The sequence below is a fragment of the Sciurus carolinensis genome, chromosome 18 (assembly GCF_902686445.1).
Source record: "Sciurus carolinensis chromosome 18, mSciCar1.2, whole genome shotgun sequence".
Taxonomy (NCBI): Eukaryota; Metazoa; Chordata; class Mammalia; order Rodentia; family Sciuridae; genus Sciurus; species Sciurus carolinensis.
Window position 1 is genome coordinate 34,862,908 of NC_062230.1, and position 22,070 is coordinate 34,884,977.

The following is a 22,070-nucleotide window of genomic DNA, read 5'->3' on the forward strand; positions in this document are numbered from 1 at the left end:
CGATCTATAGACTCAATGTAATTTCATTAAAAATTCAAGTGAGTTATTTTGTGGCTATTGGCAAATTAAATTGTGTTTCCATATATTTAGACAGGAAAAGGCAAAAGACTCAGAAAGGCCGGTACAATAGTGGAGAACAACAGATCTCAGGGCTGATGCTGCCCACGTCAAGGCTTACCCTAAAGTGGCAGGAGTCAAAGACAGTGTGGTATCAAAACTGCATATACCACTGGATCACTGGAACAGAACAGAGAGCTCACAAAAGGACCCACACAATACCGTCAGCTGACAGCGACGAAGAAGCAGGTGCAATTCAACACAGCAAAGTCAAGTCTTTTAAACCTGTGGAAATGTGCAATGTAAAAAGTGAACCCCAAGGTAAAAAATGGACTTCAGCTAATAATAATGTATCAAGTGCTAGCTTATCAACTGTAGTAAATGTGCCACACTAATGTAAGATTGTTAAAATCAGAAGAGACTGTGCTGGTGGGAATTGAAAGGGGGCAGAGGAATGTTCTGTACTTTCTGTTCGATTTTCACATAAATCTAAAATCTTTCTAAAAAAAATTAAAGTCTATTATCTTAAAAAGTTAAAAAACAAAACAAAACAAAACAAAAACTGGAACAGAGTAGAATACAGCAGCTGCGGGGAGCTCCAGTCCCCTCTGTGTTGGCCCCTCACCAACACAGGTGTGAATCTGCAGGACTGAAATGTCTTGGGGTACTGCCTCCAAGAGCCAGATGTCGCCAGATCGACTGCCTCCACCTTGCTGACGCTGCCTCAGGCATCTCACTGGCTCCAGCGTGGAGTCTGTCTGCCCCCCATTCTACAGATGAGGACACTGAGGTCCACAGAGAGCAGCCGGCCGGCTCTGGGGCTCTCGGGGAGCTGGCAGCACCGCGGGTTTCCGCGTAGAGCATTGTCCCTTGGACCCGCAGGTCTGAGAAGCAGACCCCACGGGGGCCACGGCGGGCCCTCCAGGGCCGCAGCGTTGGGCGGGTTGATGGCGGTTGCCGTGGGAGGGGCGCACGCAGCCCAGGCATCGACCAGCTGCCCCGCTTCTGAAGAGGCCGGCACAGCGGGACCGAGAGCAGAGCTCCTGCCCTGTGGTGGGTGGACAGATGGCTGACCACTCTCTGCAAACTTTGCATCCAACTGCCTGTCCCCAATTCAGGGTCACCTTTTCCCACTCTCTCCTGGGGACCCACTACTTGGTCCCCTCAAGGGAGAAAACCAGAGTGACCAAAATGGCTCCCTAAAGAACCTGAGCATGGCCCCCCATCCTTCCGTGGCCACTGGACACTGCCCAGCCCTGGACAGCAAGCAAGTGCCCCGTCCCGGAGCACCCGCGCCCTGTCTCTGGGGTATCAGGGGCACTTTTGGGCTTTCGCCACATCTGCTGCTTCTGTTCAGCGTTTTGGACTCCACCTTTTAATCTGCCATGGCAGCTGGTCCCCCAACTCTGCTGTGACCGAGGCAGAAGACGGCGTTGCTCCACTGAGGGGCCAGCACACCAGGCGCCTCCCTGTGGCTTGGCGGAGGCACCAGGGCCCTGATCCTCACTGGAAATGCCACCCGTCCCCGTGGCCCTGGCAAACCGGCCACCTCGGGTGTCTCTTCCCATCTCCGACATCTGACCGTCTTGCCTCATCGGTTGCTGTGAGCGGCGAGACGCGCACACACCTGCCGAGCTCTGAGCGCACCCTCCCTACGCATTCAGCACACGCGAGCTGCCAGGTTGCTCACTGTCCCATGACGACACCAGTCCAGTCCGCTGAACGCTTCCCCTGCTCCTCCACTGGGTGCCCCCCAGTGGCTCTGAAGCCTTCCTGGAACCTGTGCCTAGGTCCGGATGCCCACGCTCTTCTCTGTGTGGCTCTTCTCCGGGCCCTGCCTTCGGCCCTTGGAGGACAGCTAACTTAGGGCAGGGCTAGATGTCAGCATCAAATTCGCACGCGGGCGGTGATTTGCACAAACGTTCCTTGTGTGCCCATTTCCAGCCTGTCCCCGGAACACGCTCAGCCTGCAAAGCCAGCAGGGAGCTATTTGCAGCTCTGGACGGGGAGAGGGGAACCGGGCTTTGTTCCCACAGGGAAGAGCCCTGCAGAGGTGGCGCTTGCTCTTCTGGCTGGTGTTCAGCCAACCTTGCCCCCAAGGAGCCTTAGGGCCTTAAAAGCTTTTGCTGAATGGCCAGCAGCCTGCCTCTCAGATTGGCTGCTTCCCTCATGGCATCTGGGCCCAGTGGTGGGAGAAGGTGTTTGTCCATTGTCCAGCTTCCAGAAGGACCTCTCTCAAGTGCTAATAAAATCACATCACCACCTTGCGTGAAACTCTGCATGGCTCCCCGTGAGTCTCTGGGTCGAGTCCAAACTCAAGACACTGGGGCCCCCAGCCGGTCATGATCTGGCCCTCCCCGCAGCCTCCTCTCCAGCCTGTGCCCTGCTGAAGACCCTCCTACCCTCTGGACATCGGTTTATAGGGAGAAAAAAGCCATGTGCCAAAGGAAAAGTATGCATTGTCTGCGTCCAACACAAACTCTTTGGTTACTAAGTTTTAGCTCGGCTCGTTACACTGAAACTAAGCTCCTTTGAAATCCTTGGTAAGTTGTAGGAAAATATTGGACAAAGCAAATTCTGCCTGGTCTGGCCATTTGGCCTCCATTTACCATTCATGTCAACCTATTTTTTTCTCTGTACACATTTGAGCTTTATTTAGCTTTCCCTCAGAACCGGTTGTAACATCTACTTAAAATCAATAGCCGGTGTTCATTTTCTGTTTGTAGGAGAGTCAGGATTTCACCCTGAAGATTTTTTTTTATCACAGTTCATGAATTCTTCGGGCCTGTTCATGGTCTTGTCTGCCTGGAATACCTTTTCATCTTTACTGACTTTTCTTCCTCAGCATCTCGGGGACAGGTCCCCTCTTCCCACCTTGAGCTCTCCTCTCTCCCCACCCTCATCACGTGGCAGGTACACAGTCTGAGGGCCTGTGTACCCCAGAGAGCCCAGGATGCTCTGGGGGCATGGCCTCTCCCCAGAACACACATGTTCGCACACTCACGAGCACACGCACTCCTCATACTTACTGTACACAGCACATGGAAACCATGGAACAGATGAACACAGACATCGAGGAGGAAGGTCAGATGCTACGTCAGCCCCCGACTGATAAGCCGCAGACAAGGAGGCCTTGCTCCCTGCTCAATACCGTATCCCAGACAGCAACATCTGGTATCTAAGAACCCAGTACCTTCTTGCCGAATAAATGAAAGAAGACAAATTAGGTTCTGGCCTTTTGTACACTTGCAAGTCACCTCCCATTTCCTGACTTCTGGAGCACAAAATGAGTAGCTTCCTAATGCTTCCATCCCACGCCACATCTTCCTGCATCACTGCGGTGGACGGTGACCCCTTCCTACCTCACTCCCCCTTGGGGAATGGCCAGCAGTCCCTCCTCCGCCTCATGGTCATTGCGTGACCTTGAGCAAGACACTGCCCCTCTGGGACTGTTCCTCCACGGATAAAGCAAGGCCAGCTTGGGCATTCCGAGAGGCAGAGCGTGTCGGGTGAGACACAGGTGGCCCGTATGCCTCAGTGGTGCTCCAGCCCTCCCGGGAAGAGAAGCTGTCTGTGAAACTCATCAGCAAGGCGGGCTGGGCCTAGCCCTGAGTGCGAGAGTTATGGGGACGTCTGACAGCAGGTTTCACACTTCAGCGTGCACAGGAGTCATGCCAAGAGCAAATTCTGCAAGCTTGGGTGGGGCCTGAGCTTCTGCATGTTCAACCAGTTCCCAGATGACACAAAGCTGCTGGTCACCGGCACCAAAGCACAGTGGGCCCCAGCCTTGAAGGAAGGTCAACACAGCCGAGGGACAGATTTCCAGCAGGTGCCAACAGTCCAAGGCAATAGACGTTAGCGCCGACATGGAGGGTGGTGGAAATGAGGGCTGGAGGACCTCTGAGAGCTGACGGGTTGGCAGGTGGGCTGGGGCAGGGTTCTCAAAGAACAAGGACCCTGGACTGACGACGTTTGGCCAGGCGAGCGAGTCTACTGAACCACGGATTCTGGATTGGATAATCAATCTGAGTTTTAGTGAGCCTTCTGGGGGTCATGATGCTAAAGTTTAAGGACCACTATGCTGAGCAGAGAAAGGGGTAGACTATTGCAGTTGAAAGACCAGTGTTCTGTTTTCCCCAGTAGAGTTTCATGCACATGCCCAGAATTTATAAATTGTATTCATTTGTCCATATATCCATTCACACACTTATCTATAATCTATTCAATTGATGATGTGGTTGTCTGTTCATCTGTCCACCCATACACTCATCCATTCATCCACCTACCCACTCAACCACCCACTCATCCATCCATTCATCCATCCATTCATCCACCCAATCATCCATCCATCCATCCATTCATCCATCCATTCATCCATTAACCCACCCATCCACTCATCCACCCAACTATCCACCCAATCATCCATCCATCCATCCACTCACTCACTCATCCATCTACCCACTCATCCACTCATTCATCCATCTACCCAATCATCCATCCATCCATCCATCCACCCACTCATCCACCCATTCAACCATCCACCCAATCGTCCGTCCGTCCATCCATCCATCCATCCATGCATCTATCCATCTACTCACTCATCCATCCATTCATCCATCCACCCAATCATCCACCCATCCGTCCATCCACCCACCTATCCAACATTCAACAAATATGTCCTGAATGCCCAAAGTGTACCCTGTTAGGCACTAGAGATCTCACTGAAATTGTAAATATTCACGCCTGTCTCAGTCTGTAGACCTGTGATTCTCATCACAGGTGACTTTGCCCCACAAGGGACATTTGGCAGTGTCTGAAGATATTCTGGCTGTCCTAACTTGGGGTGAGGTGTATTAGTGGCATCTGGTGAGCAGGGGTCAAGGATCTGCTAAACACCCCACGAAGCACAGAAGGCGCCACCCTGACTGGCGAAGTCAACAGTGTTGGGACTGAGAAACTGCTTCAGACAGCGCGTTTCCTGTGGGCACAAAATAGTACTGTGGTCACAAAACAGACCCTGACCCACAGGAGCTGAGCAAGAGTTTAAATGGACAAGGAAATGGTGGCACAAAACTACAGGTGTGCACTCTTACAACTCCACCCCAGAGAAGCAACCCAAATCAAGCATGAGCGAAGAGCTCAGAGACACTTCCCCAAAGGTGGCACACAGAAGGCAGCAAAGGCCTTGGAGGGTGACTGACAGCATCAATTGTTTGGGAAATGCAAGTCAAAACAACACTGAAACACCACTTCACACTCGCTGGACAGGCTACGATAATAATGGAGCAGAAAATAACAAATGTGGTGAGACTGTAGAGAAGCCGGAAGCTTCCCACATGGCTGGAGAGGCGGGAGAGGTGCTGCTATTGTGGACAACACTCAGGTATTCCTCCAAAGGCTAAATGGAAGGAGTTACCATGGGACCCATCAGTTCTACTTCTGGGCATGTGCTCAACAGAACTCGCACGTGCCTGTTCACATCGCCCAAAGGTGGAAATGACCCAAATAGGCATCGACTGATGAACGGATGAACAAGTTGTGCTTTATCAGTACAACAGAATATTATTCAGCCATCAAAAGGAACGGACTACTGATACATGCAAAGTACACAAAAGCGCATGTATTGCATGATTCTGTTTATACGAAATGTGCAGGATGTCCAAATCAAGACTGAGGCCACTGTGGTTATCAAGGACTGGGGAATGGGGAATGCATGCGGAGTTTCCTTTTGCGGTGATAAAATGTTTTGGAACTTGATAGTGGCAATGGACACGCAGCATTGTGAAGGTACTCAATGTCCTTGAGCTGTACACTTTAAAATGGTTACAAGGGTCTATTAACTGGGCATGGCGGTGCACGCCCAGCCATGCAAGTCCAGCTGCCCAGAAGGCTAAGCACTGGATCACAAATTCAAGGCATCTTAGTGAGACGCTCTCCAAACAAAATAAACGGGGGTGTAACTGAGTGATGGAGCACCCGCCTAGCATGTGTGAGGCCCTGGGTTTAATCCCCAGCACCACAAAAACAAAAGAGGTCCATTTTATGTTCTGCATGCTCTCCAACAACAACAAAAAAATCAATGCAACCAGTAAATGCTCCCCGGCTCTCCGTCACGTGGCAGAAACCGTGCTGTGCATCTGGGACGTGGGAATGGCCGCAGCAGGTGTGATCACTACTTGCCAGGCATTACAGACAGGAGGAAAACTCGGTAGCAGGGATGGACCCCGGGGAGACTGGGGTGTGGGCAGAGATCAGAGGAGAAATGGGTTTCCTGGCAGGGACAGGGGAGGCTCAGGGATATTCTCCTATGGATATTCTCCTGTGGAAGCCTTTGAAGGGGAATTTGCCCTTGGAAAGTCATCTTACGAGGGAACGTGCAATCAGAGGTCACGCCCTGCCAGAGGTCACGCCTGCCACCCAGTTCCTGCCGGAGTTTAATGCGAGGTGTCTGGAGAAGGCAGGGGAGCTAGACGCCAGGGAGGGGGAGCGGGAGCAAGGCTCCCCTGGGAATCGTCCCCAGCCCTGTTGCCCCAAATTCCTCCCTCCTGGAGGGACGGGGCACAAGCTGCGGGGGCCCTGATTCAGCTCTCACAGGCCCCGGGCTCCCCAGCCGTCACTTATGAGGCTTCTGTTCTCTGCCTCCTGGAGAGAGCAGGCCAAGGGCAGGGGGGCAGGGGACAGATGAAGAGAGACTAGGGCTCACAGTAATTAAGCACCAACTGTGTACCAGGGGTCCAAGCACACGGTTCCATTTAATCCTCACAATAACCCAGGGAGACAGGTCCTGAAAGAGGCTGGCTGGGGCTGTCATGCCCCGGGAACCAATTCGGCTCCGGTCAGTCTAACAGCAGATCCGCAGGGCTGGAAGTCCCTGCAGCCAGGAGGGAGGCTCCCCCTGGGGAGATGAGGCCTCAGATCCTGTCTCCCCAGCCCCAGCCTCTCAGGGGCCCGGAGGCCTGAGTTTCTGCCTCTGGCACCTCGTGGTGCGGGCCAGTCTCCGACCTCTCTGGGCCGTGCAGGGGCGGCTGGCCAGGCCATTCCTTTCTTTCTCCTTCCCTCATTAACATATCCACATAGATATATGTGTCCCTCTTGGGCCCTGCACTTCCCTGACGATCCGTTCTCCTTTGTATTTACAGATTATCTTTCTTTTTCAATATATACAGATGGTCCCATAGGTATTGATCCTGCGACTTTGTTGTTTTCACTAAGTTGTGTCAGCACCATCGATCTACCTCACTCTTCTAGAAACACCGCTCATTTCCCCTGTGGATGTGCTGGGACGTGAACCCTTCCCGCAGTGGTGTGACCGAGCCCTGCGCTGGACACTCCTGTCATCTCTGTGAGCATTCCCACAGCAGATTCCTCGAAGTAGGGCTGCTGGGCCAAAGGACCTGCATGAGGCTTAAATTTTGAGAGAGCCTGCCAAATCATCTTCCGGGGAAGGCGCCGAGAGGGGTGGTTTCTAAAGCTGCTTCCTGGTTGGGCATTTCCTTGCCCTCTGGCAGGGAGGTCTGATGCTCTCAGGTGAGTCTTTTAACCTCTGTTAAAAGCCTTGGTTTCCCCATCTGTGAAATGGGAAATCTAGCCTTGGAAACCAGTAAGTTCTATTTATTTTTTTTTCCTTTTTCTTTTCTTTTCTTTTCTTTTTTTTTTTGTGGTGCTGGGGATTGAACCCAGGGCCTTGTGCATGTGAGGCAGGCACTCTACCCGCTGAGCTATGTCCCCAGCCCAGTAAGTTCTATTTAAATGGGAGGGACTACAATCAACACTGGGAGGCGCAGCAGCTGGGCCCCCTCTTCCTCCCGTCAAGCAGAAACCAAAGCAAGAAACCCGTGCAAGCAGGGGAAGCTGTTGGGTCAGCACCAGCTGTGTTCTGGTCACAAATCAGACCAGTGACTCTCCCTGGGGAGGGAGAGGGAGGACTGTTCCTCCAGGGGACATTCAGTCACGGACGGAGACATTGTCTATCAACGGAGGTGGTGTTGTGGGCAGTCTGTGGACAGGAAGAAGACGAAAGGAGCCTGTCGTGCACAGGAAGCCCCTCACAGCCAAGGAAGAGCCCAGCCGAAACGCCAGCCTGGGGAGGACGAGACTCCTGACATAGGCCCCTCTTTTATTCGATGTCCACCCCCAACAGACCTTGTTTGGAGATGCAGAACTGAGGCTCAGAGAAGGGACGGACTGGGCCCAGGTGCCCCAGGCAGCAGCTGCCGGGGTTCCTCTGGCCTCCATCTGACTTTGGAGTCGAGGTCCAGCCCATGTCCTGCACTGCCTCTCTAGGAGGACATCGTGTGTCCAGGCTCTTACCCACTGCCTTTACCCTGGCAGATTACCTACAGCAAAGTTCTGAGTTTTACCTGGAAGCAGAGCTGCCTCCACCGGACCAGCTTGAGAGGTATTATGACTTTGCACTGGAAATCGTGATCATGGCTTCTGCTCATTAGCTGTGAGCTATACACGTTGTAAGAATTAACTCATTTAACCCTGAGGATAACGGAGAGGTGAGGAACTTCCCAAGATCACACACCAAGTGGCAGATTTGAGCACCAGAGACCAAGATTCTCATCTCTGAACTTTCACCTTGAACTTGGTTCTCAGCTCTGAATTGAAGCGTGACCGTGACCCTTCAGCCTGGGAGCTGGGCAGAGGTGGGAGTGGGAGGAGAGCTGCTACCCCTGACTCTTGCTGCTACACTGGATGGTCCTAGAGATCTGCAGACAGACTGTCAGGTGCCCCCACTCGGTGCCCAGGAAAGGATGCAGGGATCTGAGCAGGAATGAGATTCTGCAGGGAACAGGAAACCGGAGGAACTGGGTGACTGTCTAAAGAGGAGGGCTGTGACTTGCTCCAGGCCCGTCTGAAGTTCCTGAGCAGCCCAGCTGCGTGACCCTGCAGCAGTGTCCTCGCCAGAACATTGCAACTGATGCTATCTGCTCTTCTGGGCCAGTTTGGAGTTGGGCAGGTCTGGATTCGGCAGAGGGCTCAATGAGACCTTCGCTGGGTGAGCACCGGAATGCAGACACCCAGGAGAGGTTCCTCCAGGTGTGGCTGGGAGTTCCAGTTCTGCCCCTTCCTAGCTGCATCACTTTCACAGAGCCTTGGTGCTTCCTCTGACAAGTAGGGACACTTGTCCCCATGGTAAAGGTGAGGACTGCAGCTAGCACGGGAACCCTGTGGCCTTATAGGAGCTGTGGCTGGCTCTGTCAATCACTGGCTGGGTGACCTTGAACAAGTCTCTCCCTTTCTCCGTGCCTCAGTTTGTCCAACTATCAGATGAAGGGCCACAGTCTTTGATCAGAAGTCCTTTTAGGTCTCAGGATGCCAGATTGGCTGTTTGCCTCTCCCCAGGGCTGACCTCTTTGGCCTCCAGGAAACACATTCTCTATACTGCACACTGTGGTACCCAGCTCCAAAGAACAAGGCGAAACTCATTTGCTCTCCCTCCCTTGCCCCGCCAACCCGGTCTTCCCGAGAGCTGTCCCCAAGCCCCCTCAGGCCACAGCATCCTGCCTTAGTCCAGCTTCACCAGAACAGCAAAGCCAACTTTGTCCCTAGCCGAATGGATGGGCCCAGCAGCATCCATCTCTGTTGGCCGAGTGCCCAGGGAATTCCACTATGCAATGCCCACAGGAGCTCTGAGGGGCAGACCCAGGGAGCAAGTGGGGGCTTCCTGGAAGAGGGCCAGGAGCCCCACTCTGGACTGACACCCCTTCTCCAGGAGGGGGAAGGACAGCCTCAGGGGAGGGGTGCATTGGTATAGGTGGGGACAGGAGGAGGTCCTCAGTGGTCTAGTGCCCTTGTTAGAGTTTGGAGGCTCTGGAAGGGTCTCTAGGCCTAGGATCGCAGTTCTAAGGGCTTCAGTTTTACTAAACCTTCTTACTAAACCTTCTCTGCGCTTCTCTAGCCCCAAGGGTGAGGGAATGGGGGTGGGATTATAGGTGGGAGATCGAGATGGGGAAGGATGAGCTTGAGAGATGTGGGAGGGGTGCGTGTGAGGTATTAGAAGAGTGGGATTTGGGTGAAAGGGTTAGAGAGAGGTGGACAATTCAGGGATTGTGGCCAGAATCCGCCTTGTTCCTGGGTGTGAAAGGCTCTCCTCAAACATCCTTACTCCAGGCGGGAGGGGGAGAGCCCCAAATGCCTTGGTGCAGTGGTGGGGGTGGCCTCACCTCTCCTAGGGGGTGGGGAAGGGTCTCCCCACAGGCAGAGTCCGGTTTCTAAGGTGGGAATGCAGGGAGGTGCGTATGGGGTTGGAAGGTGACTTGCAGAGTCTGTGCCCCAGATGTCCTTGTCCTATTGAGGGGCTTATTTCCCAGGACCTCCATATTTTTCATGGGTGGGGGAGGGAGAGGACACTGTTATCTAGGAGCTTAGAAGACTCTCATCATTCTGAAGGGGTGAGGGGAGAAGGTAGAGATCCAGACTTAGTTCATTTGGGATAGGGAAGGACGTCAGTCTCCAAAGAAGGCTCTGATACCTGGGGAGGTTCCTGAACCCCACTCTGCGGGGGTAACATTGGGGAAGGGTAAATTGGGGAAGGGAATCCTATTTCAAAGCTGGGCCAGGAGGAGGGAAAACAGAGCTATTTTGAAAGGAAAGGAAAACGGAGCTATTTTGCTCTCTGGAGGGTGGGAGACCCTTTCTTTCTTCGCGTCCTGGGAGGATGGAGGCTTCGTTTCTGGGAGAAGATGCCCCGGTTTTGCTCCCTGGGGGCAGGGCAGAAGTACCCCATCTCGGCTCTCCTCGGAATGGCCCGCCCCACGCGACCAGGCGCCTCGCCCTTACCTCCAGGCCCGGTCTCGATTCCTCGGGGCTCCGACTTGCGGGGTCCGCGCTCTGCGCTCCGGCTGCGCCTGGTGTCTGCTCGGCTTCCCCCAGCGACTCGCCGGGCTCCCAGGCTCCGCCGAGCCGCCCCGGCCAATCAGCGCTGCCGGCCCTGGCCCTTGCTCGCGCCGCAGCCAATGGGCGCGCCTGCCACGGGCCACCGCCCCCGGGGGGAGGGGGAAGGCGGGGCTGGGGCAGAGTCCGGCCTCAGCCGGTGGAGGAGACCTGGTCTTCGGCGGGATGCACCAGGGTTCCCGGAGGAGGGACCGCGAGGGCCGGGAGGAGACGAAGAGGGATCCCCATCAAGTTGGGTGGGGGTGGGGATCCGGTCCCTAAAGGGGGGGGGGGGTTCTGTATTGATTTTGCTGGATCTTCATTACAACCCCTTGCCCCTCCCTCCGCGCTCCTGTTTTAGGCTGTAGGCAGTGCAGCTGCCCCATCCCCACTTCGTGCCTCGAATCTGGTGTCGGGAGTCCTGGAGTCCCAGTCAGAAAGGCTGCATGTGAAATGTGGTAGGGGGAGCATCGTGCCCTCCCCCAGGATCAGCCCTCGGGGAGCCCTCTCTCAGTGCTCCCAGATGCCGCTCTCCACTGTCTGGCCCATCGAGCAGGAAGACCAATAGATTGTGCATGGAAAGGCAACGTGAAGAGCAATGGCCTAGGAGTCAGACCATCGTTCTTTCTGCATGACCTAGGGCAGGTCACTTTGCTGCCCAGATCCTCAATGGATAAATGAAGACAGTATGATTGCAGCTCCTTTACGGGTGTAAACGAGACCCACATGTCTTGAAGATGCTTTTATAGAATTCAAAATGCGGTGTGAAGACTAGTTAATACTAAGGTGGGGGTGACTGATAACCCCCCTAAGGTTCTAAAGGTCTCAGTCATTCAGTGGTAAAATCAAAGACACAAAAATTATCCATCAGCACAACACACAGTCAACTGCTCATAATGAATGGTTGAACGAAGATGCCAGAGCTTCAGAGGCCAAGAGAGAATAGTTTGGTTTTTCCCACTCCACCTTACAGATCCCTGAGGTCCCCGCTTCTTGCAGATCCCTGAGGTTCCCGCTTCTTGCCGTCCAGTAATCGAGGCAGCATTATCTCTGATTAGACAAAGAGGATTGTGTCCTAGGCATAAAGGAGTTAAGATGAATATAAAGTCAACAAGTAGATAAATTTAAAAACCACCAAATAACCACCCCCTGGAGTGATCTGTGGCTGTAGGAAGACCAAAGAAATAAGAATAATTACGAATAAGAAAAAGGGACAGAAAATATAATGGATCCTCAGTCTGCTGAAATGGACAGGGCTTTGCTAATCTCTCTGGTATGTTAATCCTGTCACCTTGCTTGCAGAACTTTACGGGGCAGGCGTTGAAATCTATCGAGTTTTCCTTAAAACCTAAGCCACACTGATAATCCCCTTTACTGGTCAAGACCTGCCCAAGGAAATCAAATGGTCAAATAACATGGGAGAAAACACTTTGTCAAGGAGAGGCAAGTTAAAACAAAGAGATGGAAATGTTTCATCTTCAAAAATTGCCTTGTACCTATAATTGCTATTATTTGTGGAGGTCTCAAGAAATTGCAGTTGCATGTATTGTTGATGGCAATACAATCGCAGTCTTTTTGGAGAGAAACTGGGCATTCCTATTTTTTTTTTTTTTTTAAATCCTAACCATGGGTTTGCCCTTTGACGTAGCTATCAAACCTTTGTTAACTTACCTCTAAACAATGGATGGAGGGTGCAAAGGTCTGAGGACAAAGTGCTTTGCTGTCGTTGTGTCTGTTAGAATCCCAAACTGGAAACTAACATGCGACAGGAACCCAGGGGAAGTTCACTGCATGAAATTGAACAGTAGACACAGGTGTTGAAAACTGAATGGTCCAGAAGTGTCATTCCAACATATTAAGTGCACAAACGCTCAGAAAAACAGTACCTTTGCTATCATCCTATTTTTTCTTAAATCTACCTAAGTTCATATAAATAGATCAGTACTGTCTAGTAGAACTTTCTAGGATGGTGGAAATGTTCCGTTCTGTGATGTCCAACATGGGAGCCACGAGCCACATGTAGGCACTGAGTGCTTGGAATGACTAGTTGACCTAGAAACCAAATTCTTAATTGTATCCGATTTTGATTTTAATAGTCACATACGAAGTGACTGGATGTGGAACACTGATGTAACTAGACTGAGTGGAAAAATACGTGCCCACTGGAAGTAGTCATCTCTGTGCTCAAATTATGAGGGGTTCTAATTTTATTTTAAGTAATTAATTTGCAATTTGCAAATTTCTCTTTTGTGATTTTTATTTTCAGTGCTGGGGATCAAACCCAGGGCCTTGTATATGTCAGGCAAGTGTTCCACCACTGAACCACATCCCTAGCCTGCAACCTGCATTATTCTGTAATGAATATCTATTTTTCCTGTACTAAGAAAAAAATTGTAAGCCAAAGTTTGACTAACTATAACTCATACAAACTATAACAAACACAGCCTAAGACACATTTGTTTTTGTATGAATCATGAGCTAAGGATGGGTTCTACATTTTAAATGGTCAGGAAAAAATAATCAAAGACCTATGAAAATTATTTGAAATTCAATGTGTGTGTGTGTAAATAAAGTTTTATTGGAACACAGCCATGTGGATTCATTTTTGCATCATCCGTGGCTCTGCAATGGCAGAGTCGAGTAGCTGCCAACAGACCCTTTTTGGACGTTTGCCTCCTCCTGAGCTAAGGCCATCAAAGGAATTGTCTCATCTGTTCCTTCAACCACCCAACCGTGTCCTGAGCGCCACTGTGGGTCAGGCCTGGTTCAGGACTTGGAGGGGGGCGGTGAAGGAGATGCTGATTCTGGGTAAGGAGGCCTTCGAGAGGGATATTTACAGCCAGGTGCTTCGCAAGCTGATTCTCAAATAGCTTCATTGTGACACTTGTGAAGAAAACTGTCAGCAGGCAGGGAGCCCTTTCCACACCAGCCTGCCGGCATTTCCTCCAGAACTGTGACTTCCTGTGGGGCAGCAGTGACTTCCAGGGGTGCTGAGGGTGTTTCCCAGAGGATGCTGAGGCTGGGGATGAGACCTCACTCATGCTCTGGGCCTGTAACAAAGCTCCTTCCGGAAGAGCGGGTCTGGCCAGGAGGGCTCCCGCCCCACACCCTGAGAGGAGACGCAAACAGCGGCCGTGGGGTGTGAGGCTCAGGGGAAGCCAGGGTCTGAACAGGGAAGGACCCTCTGAACAGGGAAGGACCCGGGAGACAGCAGCTCACACACAGAAAAAGAAACTGAGGATCAGAGAGGAGGAGAGATTGTCCAGAGCTAAATTAGGGTGTACATCTTATTTCCTAGGCCTGTGCTTCCCACACCTCTTGCTAAAAAAATAAGAGAACATTTGGGTATTGTTGGAAAAGGGGAAAAGCTTGGGAGTCATATCTGATAGTGAATTCCAATCCCACCTCTCCACAGGTCATTGGACAAGACTTGTGCTGCCTCTCAGTCTTGCGTTCTTACCTATAACTGGCTAAAGTACCTACTATAATTTCCACATGTAGAAGAGTGAAGTCGGACCCTCGCCTCACACAGTCTACAAAAATTAACTTGCAATGGATCAAAGACCTAAACAAAAGACCTAAAGTCATAGAATTCTTAGAAGAAAACATTGGAGTAAATCTTCATGACTTTGGATTTGGCAATGGCGCCCAAAGTCCAGGAGACAGAAGAAAATAGAGCTGCGTCAGAATTCATGGAGATTTAAAACGTGTCTATCACAGGGTACGACCGAGAGAGTGAAGACAACACACAGGACAGGAGAAAATATTTGCAGAACATATCTGTTAAGAGTTTAATCCACAGATACTTTTACAACTTGAGAGCAAAAAGATCAACCCATTCAAAAGTGGGGAAAGACCTGGGAGAGACATTTCTCCAAAGACACACAAATGGCCAATGAGCACATGAAAATATCAATGATCGCTACAGAAACGCAGATCAAGGCTGCAGTGAGTCGCCCTTTCACAGTCACTAGGGTGGCCAGAGTCAAAAAATGGAAAGCCCCAGGTGTATTTGACCCAGCTGTCTCACTCCTCAGTTTATCCCCAAAGGACTTAAAATCAGCACACTACAGTGACACAGCCACATCCATGTTTACAGCAGCTCAAGTCACAATAGCTAGGCGATGGAAGCAACCTAGGTGCCCCTCAACAGATGAATGGATGAAGAAAATGTGGTCCATGTACGCAATGGAATATTAGCCATAGAGAAGAATGAAGCGGTGGCATTTGCAGGTGAATGAATGGAACTGGAGACTATCACGCTAAGTGAATATGCCAATCCCCAAAACCACAGGCTGAATGTTCTCTCTGGTATGTGGATGCTGACTCACAATCGACAGGGCTGGTGGGGAGGGGAGGTCCACTGGATTGGATAGGGGAGAGTTGGGGAAAGGGAGGGGGGATGGGAATGGGAAAACAGTGGAATGAACTGGACATATTTTTCTATGTCCATATATGAATACACCACCCCTGAAACTCCACATCATGTACGACCACAAGAATGGGAAGTTATACGCCATGAATGTATATGTCAAAATACACTCTACTGTCATGTATAACTAAAAAGAACAAATGAAAAATTAAAAAGATGAGGATGTGGAGATACTGGCATTTCCACACATTGCTGAGGGTGGAACGGCGGGGCAGGGTGAGGATGCAAATAGTGCCACTCTTTTCAAAATAGTGTGATGCTTCCTCAGTACGTTAAACAGAGTTACACCATGATCCAGCAATCCCAGTCCTAGGTACATACCTGAAAGAAGTGAAAACAGGTGTTCAGATGAAAACTTTTACATGAATGTTCATACCAGCACTGTTCCCAATGACCCCCAGGTGGAAACAACCACAACACACAACTGATAAATAGGTAAATGGATGGTGGTATATCCCTACCATGGAATATTATTCAGGCATGAAAAGGAATGCAGTGTTGACATATGCTGCCACAAGCTTGAATCTAGAAAACAAATCCTCCATTTACATTAAGTATCCAGAACAGGAAAATCCACAGAAACAGAAAGTAGATTAGGGGTTGCCAGAGGGTAGGGTTGGTGGGTAACGGGAGTGCCAGCTGAATGGATGTGGGTCTCCTTTTGAGGTGCTGAAAAAGTTCTGGGCTTAGGTAGTGGCAATGGTTGTGCCACGTTGTGAGCGTGCTTAATGACACTCCACTGTCCACTTTTAAGTGGAGAAAAGTTGATTTTGATGCATATTTTGTTACCATAGAGAAACCCAGAAAGGCATCTGTTACAGTGGACGCCAGGCAAATGAGAGGAGTTTATTCCTGGCCCGGGGAGCTCCCTGCACGGGCAGCTGTGGCTTTTACCAGTTCCACGGCTTCCCTGCTTGGGTGGGAGGATGAGCACGGCTCATCCACACTATTGGTCTCCCGTTCTCCCACCCAGTCAGACAGTGTGCACCCAGCGCCTACCGTGGGCCAGGTGCTGGGCTTCTGCAGGGAGTGGGGATTGGCCGTCCCGCCGGCAGCTTCCATGCAGATCTGGAGACATGGGAGCCTGGGGCTGGGAGGCTGGGAGGCTGGGAGGCTGGTCTCTGATAGCTGCTTGGAGGGGTTAAAAGATGCTGTGCCCGGGTTGGGTGGACGCATCAGCCACGAGCGTTGGGGCTCCTCATCTCCACCGAGGCCCGAATGCCAAGGGCTGCCTGGAGCTCGCCGCCCTGCGTTCCCGGGCAGTGCTGGACTCCTGGAGCCCTGGGCTGCCTCTCGCCTTCCACGCCTGCACGACCTCGTGAGAAGGAGCAGCCCCGGTGCCTGACTGCCCCACGGAAGCTGCAGGGCTTCTGACGCGGCGCACATCTGTTGCAGCTTTCTTTCGCTGTCAGTGTGATGACTGGACCTTCAGAGCTGCCAGCTCGAAAGACACACAGCGGCACAGTCCCTTCCCGCTGCCCGGAGTGGAGCACAGGGAGACCACAGGGCCACGGGGCCATGGCCTTTCCCCACCCTTCGCCTGCAGGCAGAGTGGACGGCGGCCTCTGACTATGCTCCTGCTCAAGCTGCCTGTGGTGCCGAGGCTGAGAGGCGGCCACGGTCACTGTGTTCTAGGAACGTGAGAGGAGTTGACGCAGCCTGGATCCTGCTCCTGCGGCTGGAGGTGCCCTGAGCCCTCACCCTGGCTCTTGCCCACACACATGGTCCCTGACTTACGATGGTTCAACGTGCAAGCTTCCATTTTAGGACGGAGTCAAAGCCATGTGCATTCAGTAGGACTCGTACTTTTGAATTCTGATATTTTTTGGTGGGGGTGCTGTCGTGGTACAATATTCTTGAGGTGCCGGGAGCAGAGAGCCACAGCACCCAGCCAGAAACTGATGACCTGTCACTGTGGCATCCCCGTCAGGAAGCTGATCCATTTTATTTCCAGGCAACACTCTCCAGGCCTGGGGTGCCCTCAGCGAGTGGCCAGGCAGCCATCCGTGGTTCACCTTCCGCCGTGTCCAGCGAGTCACACGAGAGTCAACGCTCGGTTATGAAGTAGGCTTCGTGTGGGATGGCTCTGTCCCCTGCAAGCTGGCTAAGTGTCGTGCGCGTCACGGTGGGCTGGGCAGGCCGAGCGGTGGTGGGCCACGGGGCTAGGTGGCTTATTTTCCACTTAAGCTAGTTCAACTTGCCATGGGTCAGCATGGCCCGGCAACCCCACTGGGATCGAGGGACATCTGTACTGCCTGGGGCAACTCGGGGGTCATGGAGCGTGGTTCCCTTTCTCATCATAACTCTGGAGCCTGGGGTGCAGCTCAGCGGCACAGGGCTTGCTTAGCATGTGCGAGGCCCTGGGTTTCATCCCCAGAGGGGGCGTGAAACAAGGAAGATACCTCATCTTCACTGCCGGAGAAAATAGCTGACCCTCGAGGTCCCTTCTGAGATCCTCAAGGGCCTTGCTCCTGGCTGTGCTGAGCATGCAGTAGGTGCTCTATTAATACTTAACAATCTTAACAATGTCACGGCCAAACTCCTCTCACCCCTTCCTTAAGGGAGCTCTTGGTCTCCACGGAGCTGTCCAGTCCCCTGCTGAAACTCACAGAGGAGAAAACCCGGCCAGCAGGAACTGTTCCCTAGGCCCAGTAAATCCAAATGTCCCTCCTCCTCCTTGTCCTTATTGCTCCTCTCTACAGACAATGGAAGATGAAACCCACGAGACGGTGGTTATGTCCTCCAACTCTGGAGTTCGAGCTCCAGACAGTCATGTTCTGGCTCTGACAGTTAAGACTTGAATGACTTCATGCAGATTATCTCTGAGCCCAGTCTGGGTTCCTCCCCGATAGAAGAGGGATCATAAGAGGGAGGCCTGCATGGCCAGCTCTCACCGGTGCTCAGTGGACGCTCCTGGAAGGTCCTAGAAGGTTGACCCCATGGATATGCTAATGTTATGCTCATTATTTTAACTGTCAGTCTCACAGTTTGGGTTCCTCAAGAAGCAGGAGGATTTGAGGGCTTTATTTGGGAGGTGATACCAGGAGACACTTGTGGGTAGGTGATAAACTTCAGGCTTCCTAGCAGAGGGTGGAGGGGTGGAGAGGGGCAGCTGCGGGTCCGTCCAGGGATGCTGGGAGCAGCACAGAACACTCCCTCAGGTCATCCCAGAGGAGCAGGGAGCCGGCTGTTCACACACCGGCTACTGCCAGTCATTGGGCCGGAGCTGCTGGCTCAGGGCGTCCACTCTCCAGCGACGCTAACCTGCTCCTTCAGGTTGAGCAGGCTCAGGTGACCCAGGGGAAACCTCAGGCTGAGTCTCAGAGAGCGAGTGTTGGAGGCCGGGTGAGCTCGCAGGGAAACAGGAAGTTCTGGGCAGGCCGGGCCCCTCTCCTCCTCCCACATCGCCCTGTGGTCCCCACCAGCCTGGCGGCTGCTAGGGCTTCAGAGGCTTCTCTCCGGGGCCTGCACGGCCTGTGCTCTCTTGGGTCACCCCACTTACTGACTTCCTAATCCAGCCATTCGCTCAGGATTCTCTAGCGGGTCCCAGTCCTCAGTGATCCGCCGCTACGGACGCACTCATCCCACCTGAGCAGAACTCCCAGCCATGGGCAGGCGCCAGGCAGATCAGGGACCTATCCAGGGGCGACTCCACCTGGCCGGGCAGCTCCCTGGCGACAGGCCCTAGCTGCAGCCCAGCGCCCCAGGCCCGGTGGCAGCGTGGCACCAGACACACGGCAGGGCTCAGGATATGTTCGGCTAAGCTGAAGAAAATGAGGAGAGAGGTATTTTGTTTGTATTTTCTTTTCTGAACTGAGCCCAGGGACCCAGGAGCCATGGACCGTGGTGCTGACTCAACTGATGTTTCCAGGGCTTTCCTCTGGGAACAGCCCCTGTGAACTTGAACCCTGGGGGTCGGCGCACTGATGTGGAGGGCACCAGGCACTCACGCTCCTCCGGAACTAGAGGCAGCCTTTCTCCAGGGTCGCAGGCCTGGGGCCGCTCCCCGGAGCAGCTCCTGTGCGGCTTCGCCACGGCTCCCGGCCTCCCAGCTACCTGACTCCCTCTGAGCCTCGTCTTCTGAACGGGGTGATGTTTCTCCTGGCTGGTGCTGAGAGGCTGAAGCGAAGGCCCATCTCTGAGGAAGCTGAGGACCGACCATCAAGGCTGCTTCAGGTGTAACCAGAGGAAGGAGGGGACGCCCCTGCCCCATGCCTCTTCCCTGTGACCCTGAGGGACTCGGGAGCCTGACATGGGCCATCCTGTGGTGCCCGTGACTCTAGGCTGGGACTGGGCTCTATGGAGTCTGTGATAGAGCACGGGGGCTGAGCTGCTGTGCTGTGTGGACCAGGAGAGGCCTTTGGGATCTGCTTTGAGACAGGGACAGGGACCCCAAGGGACGGCAGCAGAAACTCAAGTGCAGGCAGGCCCGTCTGGGTTCCTGTTCAGCACTGCCACACGCAGGCTGTGGGCTCCTGGGGCGCCTCCTCTGGGACCCTCGGTTTCCTCGACCTTAAAGAAGCGGCTGCTGTAAGCAGGTGAAGCGGGTGAGCTGCTGTTCTCCTGAGCACCTGGCTGCACCCAGGGTGGTCCTGAGGACGTTGGTATGAAAGCCTTGTCACGTGACACGTGTCACGTGACCTCACACTGGTCCTGTGAGACAGGTGCTTGGAGCGCTGTCTGAGAGGGAGAGAACTGACCTTCACCTGCCCAGCAGCTGTCACCTGAGGACGTCTGGCCTGGAGCGTTTGGGTGGTCACACAGAGGTGGTGGTAGGGGCAGGTGCTCCAACTCTTACGGGTGGAGATCCTACCTATGCCCCGATTGCCCCACGCCAGAGACTCAGGCAGCCCCACACCTTAACAGCACAGAGGGGGAGAAACCCTGCCCTTGCCGGGACCCTCTAGTCTGACAAATAAAACCCCCAAAGGCCCAGTTCGCCCAGTGTGTGCTCAGCAGACTGACCTTGGGCAAGTTCGGACCTCTCTGAGCCTGTTTCTTCTTCTGCAGTGGGGTGTGGGGGTAATGATACTAGTACTCAGCCTGGGCTGTGGAGGTGTGAGATGCAGGGTCTGGATAAACAGCCGGAAACAGAAGTGGGAGGATACCCACCCCATTCCTTGATTTCAGTTCTGAACTTGGCCCCCTGTGGCTGCCCTCCCACTAGAACCTCCAGGTGTGTGTTGTCATAGAAACCTTTCAGGGATAGTGCACTTAAGAGCTTGGCTGATTTTCTTTCTTCCCCAAAATAACCCACCTGTCAGTCAAGCAACACTCAGGTGACATGATTAGACAAGTGAGATTGTCTTACCGTCATTAACTGCGGAACGAGGTACCTACTTGGGGAATTTCCATCCCTCCTGAGACAGGCAGTTAATGGAAGTGCCGCGGCAGATAATAGTAATGATGGCGATGACGGTGGCCACCGTTTCTTGAACCTTTCCCCTGCACCTGCTGTGCGCTAGGTGTTTCACGTGCATTGTCAAGTGCAACCTTGAGAAGTAAGTCCTAGTTGTGTGCCCGTTGCACGGGCCAGGATGCTGAGGCCCAGAGAGGCAAGTGTTGGTTGGGGCTGGAGTGGGTTCGGCTGCCAGGTGCCATGTTCTAACCACCAAACTTTCTTGCCTCCCAGGAAGTTAGAGGAAGGGGGTGTGGGGGCAGAGCTGCGTCTTTTGTCCCTGGCCCTAGCACCCTAACACCAACTTCAGGCTCTTCTCTGGGAGCTCTGAGGCCATGATGGAGCTGCCTGTCCCTGGTTCAGACACGCTCGCCCCCAGGAACGGCTCCTGCATGGCTGCAAACCTGTTTTCCCTGACGCCTGCGGGAGGAAGAGCCAGGCTGTGAGCTCACCCTGGCAGGCAGACCTTCCCATCCCTCCCAGGACAGTGGCACGGCCGTCTCCTGACCTGCTGCTCACAAACAGTACCCTCCTGGGCTGGCGGGACAGGGAACACCCTGTTCTCACGCAAAGGCAGCCCGGCGTAGACACACCCTGCCCCTGCTGGGTCCTGAGCCTTGGACAGTCTACATGAGCCCGGCCCTAGCTGACCTGGCTCTAAGATGGGGACCAGGCTGTTAGCGGGTAAAGCAGATCCGTGGTAAGTGCTTGAGAACTGCCGTCAGCCCTCAATCAGGGCGTGAGGTCAGCCGGGTGCTGGTGGATCTCAGAACTAGTGCTGGGCCTCTGTACGATGTCCAGAGCTTGGTGAGGGGCCCCCAAAGGTGCTGGGACCCTGTGGGGTGGCGGCCAGTGGCCATGGAGGCTGTGACGGTCCTGAGACCTTTCACGTGGTGCTGCTGATTCATGAGGCTGGGGCGCCACCGCGTGGAGGAAGTCAGCCGGGAGCTGGTGGGGACGCCAGGCACCGCACGAGGGCACTGTCCTCCAGCCAGGGAGCCTGGGGAGAAGGTGGCCTTCGGGCTCCTTGGGAGGCAGAAGCTGGCGGCCCACCATCTCTAGTCTTCCATTCCGGCCCTTGTTCACGCCACACCGCCGCCCACCTCCGCCGCCCCGGGCTCCCTGACGCTGCGACCACACACTCGGCTCTTGCGGCCCCAGGCGGCTTATCTGTCCCTGGCGTTTGTCAACAGCGCCAGGGCGGTGATTCTCAAGCCACTGAAACATAGTCCTCTTAAAATCGATGGCAGGCATGTGTCAAAGTCTTGTTTACTTTACTAATGAGAGCTGTGCAGGCCTGAA

At 53.4% G+C, this 22,070-nt stretch overlaps 1 protein-coding gene across 2 annotated transcripts in view; it reads right to left on the minus strand.

Annotated features, from left to right (window-relative positions):
- The window catches only part of Abat (4-aminobutyrate aminotransferase), an 87,769-nt gene extending 76,802 nt beyond the window's left edge, over positions 1-10,967 (minus strand). Inside the window, exon 1 of one of the 2 annotated variants that reach the window (XM_047533353.1) lies at positions 10,846-10,967. The gene's annotated coding sequence lies outside the window, so the exon portion shown is untranslated. The remainder of the gene's footprint in view (positions 1-10,845) is intronic. The other variant, XM_047533354.1, reaches the window with a different exon arrangement.
- Positions 10,968-22,070: the final 11,103 nt, after the last annotated feature.